The following is an 11891-nucleotide window of genomic DNA, read 5'->3' on the forward strand; positions in this document are numbered from 1 at the left end:
CTGCGTGTAACATCAGCACATGACATAATAAACTGTTCATCAGCTGAGGAGCAGGTAAATGAGACAGGATTCAGTGTGCAGTGGGATACTTGGTCCAAACCCATGAGTGAGGACATCAGGCCAGTAGACATTGTTCAACAGCCATCATTTGGTTAGTGAGACTTGAACTCCAGTCCTCAGCAAGAGCAGAAAGTGTTCTTGAGTGCTGAGCCCTCTCTCCAGTCTCTGTAGCCATTTATTGTCAGCTTCACACACTGGGTAGGGAGAGGATAACCCGCATCATATAGACCTAGGGGCACTTCTATTTAGCTTTTCCCTTCATCTTGTTTTAGTTATTTATTTTGGTTTCTGGGTTTTAGACACAGGGTTTCTTTGTGTATCTCTAGGTGATCTGAAATTCACTGTAGACCAGGCTGTTGTCAAACTCAAATATTCACCTGCCTCGGCCACCTGAGTGCTTTTATTAAAGGCATGTACCACCACCAGCATCTGGCTACTTTCCCAGTTTTTAAATGGAGTTTGTGGGCTAAGATGGCTCAGCCAGTGATGATAAAGTTGCTCGCAGCATGGTGTCCTGGTTTTGATTCTAGGAACCCACATAAAGGTGGAAGGAGAGAACAGACATCACAGAGCTGTCCTCTGTCCTTCATATGTGAACGCACGCACGCACACACACACACACACACAAACACACAAACACACATTAATTAATTAACTAATTAATTAAAGATCAGTTTTATGGCTGGATCTACCTCAAAGACTGTGGCAGATATTGGGACAGACTTACTACTTAGTTATACGATTAACATGGAGGATTGTTGGGTCCAACTACTCCTGCTGGGACCATATGTCACTATCAGTGTCCCTTAGACCCAACCCCAGGAGCAATGTCTATGTCTTCTTAGGACCTCAAAGCTTCCACAGGGGAGGGACTTGGCACTTTATCAGTCACTGCACTGGAGCTGGTGTGGAGTGGCTGAGCCAGCCCTTTATCTGTGCTTCTTCGCCAGCATGGATTCAGGCTCTGCCACCATCTACAGTAGCTGTGCCAGTCAGGACTGTCTGAGGGTGGACATATTCTACTTCTGTGCTACACACACAGTAATCACAGGCCCTGCCTGCTGACTGGACCCTGTCAGAGCACAGCTACAGGACTGTAAAGAGAGAAGTCACTTGTGTCCTCCTCTCACTCAACAGGAAACTCCTGCTGGTCACTCTGCTCACAGGTAGCACCCCTGTCCCCTCTGAGTGACCCCACCATCTGCCTTCTCTTCAAGTGCAAGCTCCCACTTGTCACACCTGAGATTTTGGTTTCCTCTTCCTCTTGGGGTCTAATAGCCTCTAGGTTGTGGTTCCTTCCTCACCCTCATGTCCTCAACAGCTGGCACATTGAACCTCCAAATCTGATCTTAGAGGACTCCTTAGAAAAGTCCACTGCAGCCAGGAGATGGTGGCATTTGCCTTTAATCCCAGCATTTCAGAAGCAAAGGAATGCAGATCTCTGTGAGTTCAATGCCAGCCTGGTCTACAGGGCATATTCCCGGACAGCCAAGGTCATACTTGATGTGCATCCTCAAGTCCACTGCATTCACTTGCACAAGCTAAGAAAGTCCCTCTTACTGTGCCATATTTTCCTGGCACCAATTTACCCGGCCCTAATGTGCCACAGCAATTTGAATTTTTCTTAACATTTTAAAAAATATTTATTTTTATTTTATGTGTATGAGTGTTTGCCTGCATGTCTGTCTGTGAACTGTGTATGAGTAGTGTTTACAGAGGCCAGACGAATGGTGTGATCTTCCTGAACTGAGCTCATAGACAATTGTGAGCTGCCACGTGTGTGCTGGAACCAGAGTATGGGCCCTACACAAGTTCAGCAAGTGCTCCTGACTGCAGTGCCATCTCTCCAGCCCTTACTGTTATTTTATATGACCTTAACGTGTGGATCAGGATTCCTCCAGCTCAACACTATTGCCCACACTTGAAACCTTTCTGCCTACACCTTCAAACTGTTAGGATTAAACAGGTGCCTGACACCCTTCTGAAATTTATTTTTTTCATTGTGTTTTATTTTTGTTTGTTTGTTTGTTTTTTTGACAAGACAGTCTGTCCTGGAACTGACTCTGTAAATCACACTGACTTTGATCGACGATATCCACCTGCCTCTGCCTCTAGATTGCTGGGATTACAGTGTGTGCTCAACTGTACCTGGCTTCTCCTTCATTTTAATGGTGCCCATGTATGCCACTGCACACTGAATCCTGTCTCATTTACCTGCTCCCAGCACTTGGGAGGCAGATCTCTGGGGCCAATCTGGTCTACAAGAGCTAGTTCCAGGACAGCTAGGACTGTTGCACAGGGAAACTCTGTCTCGAAAAACAAAAACAAAAAATGCATATCTAAGCAAACCAGTCAAGTTGTAGCCTCACCCTTTAATGGGTCAGCCAGGAGTTCAAGACCTTAGCAAGGGGTGGTAACCTTGAACTAGTCTGTTAAGTCTGTAGGTCTTACTCCTACCAGGTGCCCTCAGGGAACAGGTGTGGAGGCCAGGGCCCCTGGAACAGGTGAGCTAAAAACTCAAAACAGCAATCAAACACAAACTAAGTATGAAGAAATGCCTTTGGTAGTTACCCAATTCAAGAATTAGGAAAAACATGTGCTGGGCTGTGGTGGTCCAAGCCTTTAATCCCAGCACTTGGGAGGCAGAGGCAGACAAATATCTGTGAATTCGAGTTCAATCTGGTCTGCAAAAGCTAGTTCAAGGACAGGCTCCAAAGCTAAAGAGAAACCCTGTCTCAAAAAACAAAAAAACACACCACCAACAAAAAAGAAAAAAGAATTAGGCAAACATAAGAGGATATAGGTGATTTCAAGGCCTGCCTCACCTACCAGCCCAGACTACTATACCCAGCAAAACTATCAATCACCATTGAAGGACAAAACAAGATATTCCATGACAAATCTAGATCTCATCAATACCTAGCTACAAACCCAGCTCTACATAAAATACTAGAAGGAAAACTCCAACCCAAGGAAGATGACTACACCAACAAAAACACAGACAATTGATCTCATTACAGCAAATCCCAAAAGAGAAAAAAATGCACAAATTAATATCACCAATGATGAAAACTAAATTAACAGAAGATAGCAACCACTGGTCATTAATATCCCTTAATGTAAATGGACTCAACTCACCCATAAAAAGACACAGGCTAACAGATTGGATATGAAAACAGAATCCATCCCTCTTCTGCATACAAGAAATGCATCTCAGCCTCAAAGACAGACACTATCTCAGAGTAAAAGTGTAGTAAATGAATGACAGGCTGCTTCCAGCTGCCCGCCCAGCTAGCTTTACCCGAAATAATTACACAGAAACTGGACTCTTTTAAACACTGCCTGGCCCATTAGTTTCAGCTAATTCTCATTCATTAGTTTCAGGCTAATTCTCACATCTTGTTTTAACCCATATTTAGTAATCTGTGCAGCACCATGAGGTGGTAGCTTACCGGGAAAGATCCTAACCTGCATCTATCTCAGAGAGGAGAGTCATGGAGACTGCCTGCCTTAGCCTTCTTTCTCCCACAATTCTGTTCTGTCTTCCCGACCTACCTATGTTCTGACCTATCAGGCCAGGCAGTTTTCTTTATTAATTAACCAATGAAAGCAACAGATTGGAAGAAGACTCTCCTAAATCATTTCCCTTTTTTCTGTTTAAACAAAAAGAAAGGTTTTAACTTTAACATAGTAAAACTACATATAACAAAACAGTTATCAAGCAAGAATTACAGTTACAATATTTCTATTTTATCTTTTATCATAACAAAGGAAAACTATAACGATCTATTTTTCAACTCCATCAAAGACTCCAGAAGGATATAATATTACCTAAGTAAACAAGAAGTAAGAAACTTCTAAAACTCTAGAAATGACAGAGACATCTCGCTGCCTGTACAGTCACCCAAAGTTCTTTTGTACCATTGGGGCATCTGCCTTCAACCTACAGGCTCGTAGTATCCAGCATACATTTCCAAGAAGCAGGAACATTCAAAGACAGTTCAGTCACTTTTTTCTGTGTCCTGTAGAATGTCTGACAGACTCTTCATGAGTCAGGAAACCCGAAAGACCATTTCACCTTTAGGCAAATTCAGCAGTCCTCTCTCTGCGGGTTCTTTGTGTCCAGTCTATGCATCAGTCCAGGCAAGAGCAGTTTCTTGCCCAAATGGCTATCAAACTCCATAAGCAGACTTTTTGATGCCCATCTTCCTCTTGAAGTAGCTGGTGCTGCCAGGAGCAGACGTGTCTCATTGTCATGAAAAGCCCTAAATTATTAAAACATTTAAAATGCCATATTCTGTAGTCTTTGAAAGATATAAAGAATGCCTATCTAACTGAAATATATCTCTATATATCTAGAAAATCTAACTAGCATGACTATAAGCTTGACTATTATCAATGATTATCCATTAACAACCTATATTTCCAAATTATACATTACATTTTTAAATGAACTACCCAATCACAATACCTTACTCAAGATCAGAAATACATATACATATAACAAAATTGACCTTAATATCCATACCAATGTAAATTATTCATATCTATATCATATCCCCCTTTAAATGTAAAAGAACATTTATAAACAATATCTGGGAATATGGGCGCAGTTATTTCCCTCCAAACTTCTTTCTGCTGTATAGGGGCACTGTTAATTAGGTCTTTCTCGGTAAAACCTGTTTGCTAGCTTCATCTCAGTTGGTAGTTGAATGAAGTAATTTTTTGAGGATGTTCACAGCGACCTTTCAGGAGGGTGTGGTCTATCATACTATATTGGGATAGAAGCAATCCACAGGGTCTCATCCTCTGTGAAAACAAAAGAAGAACTTTTTCAAAGCATCATAACCTTAGATCGAAATTTTGAAGTCATTATACTTTTAGAACATACATGTTGGTTTAGTTTGGCAGCCCATACAATGAAATGTTTTTCTATACATAGCTCCTTCACAGTAAAAAATTTTAAAAAACACACAATGTACATAATCCAGACTCTCTGTGAATTTTCCAATTTTACACGGCTTATTTTTAATTCTTTTAATCTATAACTATCTGTACTCTGTCTCTTTAAAGACTTTACCCATTTTTAAGGCATTAACTTTATTCTCTATATTCATTTTCTTCTCTCTGCCAAGCCTATGTACAGTCATCCAACACTATGACCCATTTAGAGGACTTTTATCTCTGAATCTGTTTTATTGTGAATCTGTAATTTTTTTACTATCCAGAAACATTTTTCGCTTTGTACTTTTAAATCGCTAAGCACTTAAGAATCTTAGCTGTGACATTCCTAGGTCAAAAATAGGTACTGCTTGCTTGCCCCGCCAAGCCCAACATGGCAGAGCTGCTTGTGCCTCTGAGCCTTGCACATTGCACTGCTAGCATGGCAGAGGTGCTTGTGCCTCTGAGCTGCAGCATGCAATGACCTCCTTTTAGGTACACAGCAAGTCTAGTTGCCATCAAACAAATTGTAGCACTTTACTCCAAATGTTCCATTCAAAATCTTTGTCTCCTGCAGGAGCCAGACAGAGATTGCAATGGTGGCACAGGCAAGAAACTGGTATTTCAAAACCACCACTTTCTAGTAGACCTGATCCTGCTGCCTACTCAGGCAGGAAGAGCTGAGCCACAGGCATGGTCTCAGCTACTTTGTTCCTGACCCCGAGTGGGCTCAGAAATGCTCTATAGCTGGAGTTTACAGGGCCCAGGAAGCCGTGTTTTAAAATGGCTGGCACAGCCTTTTTTTTTCTGCCGCTATTGCTGAATCAGGAAATCTCTCTACTGCATGCCCTAGTAAACAGCAAGAAGCTGTGTTAATCTCTCTTTCCCTTATTTTTAAGCTCTCTCATTTTTTAAGTGGATTTAGTTACCACGTTGGGTGCCATTGTGTAGTAAAGGAACAGCAGGCTGCTTCCAGCTGCCCGCCTGGCTAGCTTTACCCAAAATAATTACACAGAAACTGTATTCTTTTAAACACTGCCTGGCCCATTAGTTTCAGCCTCTTATTGGCTAATTCTCACATCTTACTTTAACCCATATTTAGTAATCTGTGCAGCACCATGAGGTGGTAGCTTACCGGGAAAGATCCTAACCTGCATCTGTCTCGGAGAGGATTGTCATGGAGACTGCCTGCCTTAGCTTTCTTTCTCCCACAATTCTGTTCTGTCTTCCCCATCTACTTATGTTTGGACCTATCAGGCCAGGTAGTTTTCTTTATTAATTAACCAATGAAAGCAACAGATTGGAAGAAGACTCTCCTACATCATAAAAGGTTGGGAAAAATATACCAATCAAATGGACCTAAGAAACAAGAAGGTATAGCTATCCTAATATCTAACAAAATACACTTCAAACTAAAATCAATCAAAAGAGACAAAGAAGGACATTTCCTATTAGTCACAGGAAAATCCTTCAAGAGGAAATTTTAATACTGAGCATCTATGTCCCAAATAAAAGGGTACCTTCCTATGTCAAAGAAAAACTTCTAAAGCTTAAATCATATATTAAGCCCCACACACTAATAGTGGGAGACTTCAACACTCCCCTCTCACCACTGGACAGGTCAATCTGACAGAAAATGAAAAGAGAAATAACAGAACTAACAGATGTTATGACTCAAATGGACTTAAAAGACATCTTTAGAATATTCCACACAAATAGAAAAGAATATACCTTTTTCTCAGCACCTCGTGGAACCTTCTCAAAAATTGACCACATACTCAGTAACAAAACAAGCCTCTAGTCTATTTGTTGTTCTGTAAGCTTCTTGTATCATCATTGTCATATCTTTCTTTAGGTAGGGAAAGTTTTCTTCTATGATTTTGTTAAATAAGTTTTCTGTGCCGTTGAGTTGAACTTTTTCTTGTTCTTGTACCTATTATTCTAATATTTTGCCTTTTATGTTGTCCCATATTTCATGGATACTTTGGGTTAAGCTATTATTACATTTAATGTTTTCTCTAACTGATGAGTCTCTTTCCTCTATTTTATCTTCAGCCCTTGAGATTTTCTCTTCTATTTCCTGTATTCTAAGGTTCATACTTGAAGTTGTTCCTGTTCTTTTCCTCATGATTTATATTTCTATAATTCCTTCAGCTTGTGTTTTCTTTATTTTTCCTATCTCAGTTTTAAAGTCCTGAATAGTTTATGTTATATATTTGAGTTGTTGTTGTTGTTGTTGTTGTTTTCTTTAAGTGATTTGCTGACATCTCCCAATTTTTATTTGTTTTTTCCTCCATTCCTTTAAGATGATTTCTCATTTCATTTTTAAGAATTTCAAAGATTCTCTTGAGGTTATTATTTTGATCATTTTCTTCTGGTTCATCCATATTTGGTTGTTCAAGTCTTGTTTTTGTAGGGTCTTTAGGTTTTACTGGTATTGTGTTGCTCTTTGTGGTGTATCATGTGATCTTACCTTTTCTACTCATCTTTTCCTCTAATAGGTGTGGTTGGAGCTGTCTGAGATTCTGTCGATTAATCTAGGTACCAGTGTTGGATTCACTGAATCCAACACTAAGATGGTTTGCTCATGGTGGAGTCAGTGTCACAGTTCTAGTTACCTCATTGGTTATTCCTGTCCCAGGAGGTACCTCAGTGCTCTTGTGCTTTGGTCTGCTCTCTTGGAGTTTGCTGTCTCTGGCCTACTTTGGCTTAGGCTGCTGGCTTTGATGTGTTTCTGTAAATCTTGGTCTGGATCTCCTCCTGCAAAAGTCCCTGGGCTGGAGTTGGACCTGTTGTGGTGGCGATCACTGACTCTGGTTCTGGTAGATGACACAGTCATAATCCGTCTATGTCCTGGGACTGGCTTTACTCCTGGCTTCTGTTCCTGGTGGAGCTTGTTCTCTCTGTGTCTTAGGTAACTCTTTCAGTCCCACTCTGGTTCCGGTGGAGATTGCAGACTCTGAGTCAGGTTATTGGCTCAATCCTCTTTTGCCAGTATTCCAGGACTGGGTGGGTTCCCAGGGCTGGATTTGTTCCTGGCTTCTGCTCCCAGTAGAGCTTGTTTGCTCCAGCCCTGTCTGTCCTAAGAGTCAAAAGATGAAAATCTTATGGTTGACACCAATCAACCTCTTGAGAAAAACTTGAAACAATGCAGTAGGAGACAGGCCCTTGAGGATTTTGGAACATCTAGAAGTCTCTTATCTTTTTCTCTTTCCATCATCCATTCATCCCTTAAAGAGGATACCTGGATGGTATAAAGGATTTGGTTTTGTTTCATTTAAGTAGAAGGTTCCTCAGACATAACTCTGAAAACACTAAAACAGTTTCTACTCAGTTTGGTTTTCTACTGAAAACTCCTGTCTAGCATGTCTTTGTCTTTGGTGAGTTCCTGTCCCACCATCCTCACAGCAGTCAAGAAACAGCTGGCAGCCATCCAGAACTCTAATTTCAGCAGAAACCACCCCCGCATCTTCTGTCTTCTGAAGGTACCAGGCACTCTCACAGAGTTCACAGAGGCTGGCAGGCAGGCAGACATATAACCAGTGTATGTGTGTGATGTCAAGCAAGTGTGTATGCAGTGCCCTCATCCTTTATGATAGGGCAATGGAACTATTAAATTGGGATAGGTCTCAGGAGCATATGAACAGAAATCTCTGCTGGGCAGTGAGCACAGGAAACCAGACTCTAAGCTGTAGCCTTGGAACCAGTTCTGGAACTCCCAAGTGCTGATATTAAAGGAATGTGCCACCACTGCACTGCCCTGCTGGATCTCTCATCTCTGCAAGTGGACATCAGTTTGACTGACTGACATGGCACTACCCAAGATGGGAACAAACGTTCAAATACCACTGTGGGCATCCCAGCTCCTCTGTGCCCACCACTTAGGCCCTTGCTCCACCTCTCTGCTTTACCACAAGGGGCTAGGTGGGCCTCCATTGAGAATCTCCAGGAGGTGCCCCATTTTCTCCCTCACTGCGCCTAATGGCTCTCTGAACCTTGGTAAGACCAAAGGAAGAAGGTTGCTTGAACAGCCTGTGAAGGCAGAGCAGGCACACCTTGAGAGCATGAGGCTTTCAATTTTAATCCCATAAAACCTCTTTTTTATAAATCATGTTCTCCCCCACAAGCCTGCACTGTCTTTAGTTGTTAGTTTGCATTTTTTGGTTTTCCTTTTTTTCTTTTTCTTCATGTACTCCCTGTCACCAGAAGAAGACACTAGATCCCCACCATGTGGTTTCCTGAAATTCCAGAAATTTCACCTCTCCAGTTCTGATTCTTTTATTGTTCTTCCTGCACATGTGCCTTTAGTGAGAGTGGGCCCCATTCCTCCCTGTTTCTCTGTGGTGTCTGTGTCTGTCACATCCTGGGTGGCCAGAGGGCCTGCCACAGCTCAGACATAGCTGGCAGTTCTGGGGCTTGGGGAAGGGAGAGAGTAGGTCACTGGAGAGCATTGGGCAGAGGCTCTGTGGATTCCCATCAAGAGGCCTCACCTCCTCTGAGTAGCCCATGGGGGAGGGAAGAAGGGAAGGCTACTACCATAGAGTCCTGCATGGTTTTTACTTTGTTTTGTTTGGTTTTGTTGTGTTTTCAGGTACAGCTGCGACCAGGTCTGAAACCAGGAAAGACTCCAAAGCTAGAGAGAAACCCATAACACATAAACAAATAATGATAATAATAACAATAACAACAAAAATATCTGAGAGTTCAAATAATTGACTTCACCAACAATTCAAAAATCATAAACTAAAAATAAATCAAACACAAATCAAGTAAAAATAAATACCTTAAGTATCCCATTCAACAATTAGGAAATTCTTAATCCCAGCACTTAGGAGACACAAAGGCAGGAGGACATTAGTGAGTTATAATCCAGACTCATCTACCAAGTGAGATTATAAAACTCATGCACTGTCTCATAGACTCTAAGCTTTCATGGTCAAGTTTCTAGGACCATGGACACAGTTCAGATGTCTCCTCCTTTCTTCATTCCCTCCCTCCCTCCCTCCCTCCCTCCCTCCCTCCCTCCCTCCTTCCTTCCTTACAAAATGCATAAGTCACAAAACAACCCCACACCAGTTTGGAATTGTGATTAATAAAAGGGTTATTTATTTAAAAGAAAAACTTACAGATTACCATCCTAGACAACATCCTTCTGGATGACCAGGCAAAGAGGTCTAGTATCTGGAAGCAGAGTCTGAAGCAAGAAAGAGAGCTCAGGGCTACTGCTGCTTTAAAAGCAGCAGAGACCATGCCCAAGTGGGCTGGTATCTTAAAGACTATTGGCTGAAGGAGCAGAAGGAGCTCCTGCAGTACCTTCCTTCCTTTTTTATATCCAAGAAAGGGCTTCTCCATAGTTTCAGAACCTGTTCCAGAACTCTCTTGTAGACCAGGCTGACACCCAAGAACTGAGATTAAAGGAATGGGCCACAAACACCTGGCAGGATCTCTTTCTTGCTGTTCTCCTGCAGGTGGAAATCAGGTTGAATGAAGTGCCAGAGTCAAAGGCCTGTTCTACCACCTCCCAGCCCCAGCAGTGTTTTGAACAACATGCTTGGTTACTCTCTCCTCATACATTGAGTTTAATGAATGTGGAAGACAGACTGAGTGAAAAAATCAAGTAAAACAGAGAAATTCCTATGTGGAACAGGACAAAATAGAGACCTAGAATGAGGGGGAGAGAAAGGGGTGGGATGACAAAGTATTCCCTCAAGCAATGGAAAACATAACCCTACAGAATACCTGGCACACTGCCAGAAGCAAAGACCTGTATTTTGAGATCTGCATTTTGTTTATAGCCATCTTAAGTTCACAGGTTAAGAAAAATATTTACCTCTCCCCCATGCAGGGTCTAGGAAATCAACCTGGCATCTAATCTCCTAGAAGAGACCTGTAGGAACCAGGTTCTGGGAACTCATTAGCATTTTCCTTTGTTAGTCAATAATCACAGACCTTCAGCATTTACCTATCAGCTGGGGATGCCTCCAGACCTGAATTCCAGCAGACCTGAGTTTCCTGACACCCTTCCCTTCCCCTTTTGCCCGGTTGGTATATAACAGCTTCTGAGGAAATAAACTGAGACGGCTTGATCAGAAATCCTGTCTTGCCATCATTTCTCATGTCTCTTGTCTCCTTTCATTCCTCTCCACTAGGTTTATCAGGGACTCCCGTTCGTATTCCGATGGCCGAGATAGAACACAATTAATTCAGTCCTTTGATGGAATTTATTGGTCTTATTGCCTATCATTAAAAAAAAGTGATGGGTGGTGGTGGCAGCATGTTTCTTTATTCCCAGTTCTACAAGAGCTAGGTCGATGAGGACAAGGTCCAAAGCCAGAGAGAAGTTTATATAATTTATTTAACTTTATTATGTGTGCAATGGTGTGAGGGTGTCAGATCATCCAGGAACTGGATTTACAATCACTTATGGGCTGCCATATGGGTGCTGGGAAATGAAGCCACTTCTTCAGGAAGAGCCACTGAGATTTTTCTCCTGTGAATTGAACTCAGGATCTCCAGAAGAACAGTCAGTGCTCTTAAACTCTGAGTTATTTCTCCAGCCCTTGTTTGTTTCTTTAATTTAGGAAAAAAATAATGTATTTATTTCATGCATGAGCATTCTATCTGCATGTACTCCATTTCACCAGAAGAGTGCAATAGATGCCCAACTTGTGGTTTCTGAAAGTTGCAGAAATTTCATCTCTCCAGTTCTGATACTTTCCTTGTTCAAGAGGAGAACTACCATCACCATGGGATGTGAATAACACTAAAAATCAAAGTCCCCTGGCAGAATTTCATTGCCAAATGTATGACAGTCCTGCATGAGACCACCCCATAGCATGTTTTTATTGTATATTTTTGTTTTGTTTTGTTTTTGTGTTCTCTGACTCTCT

Source organism: Myodes glareolus, chromosome 20 (genome assembly GCF_982192425.1).
Source record: "Myodes glareolus chromosome 20, mMyoGla1.1, whole genome shotgun sequence".
Lineage (NCBI taxonomy): Eukaryota > Metazoa > Chordata > Mammalia > Rodentia > Cricetidae > Myodes > Myodes glareolus.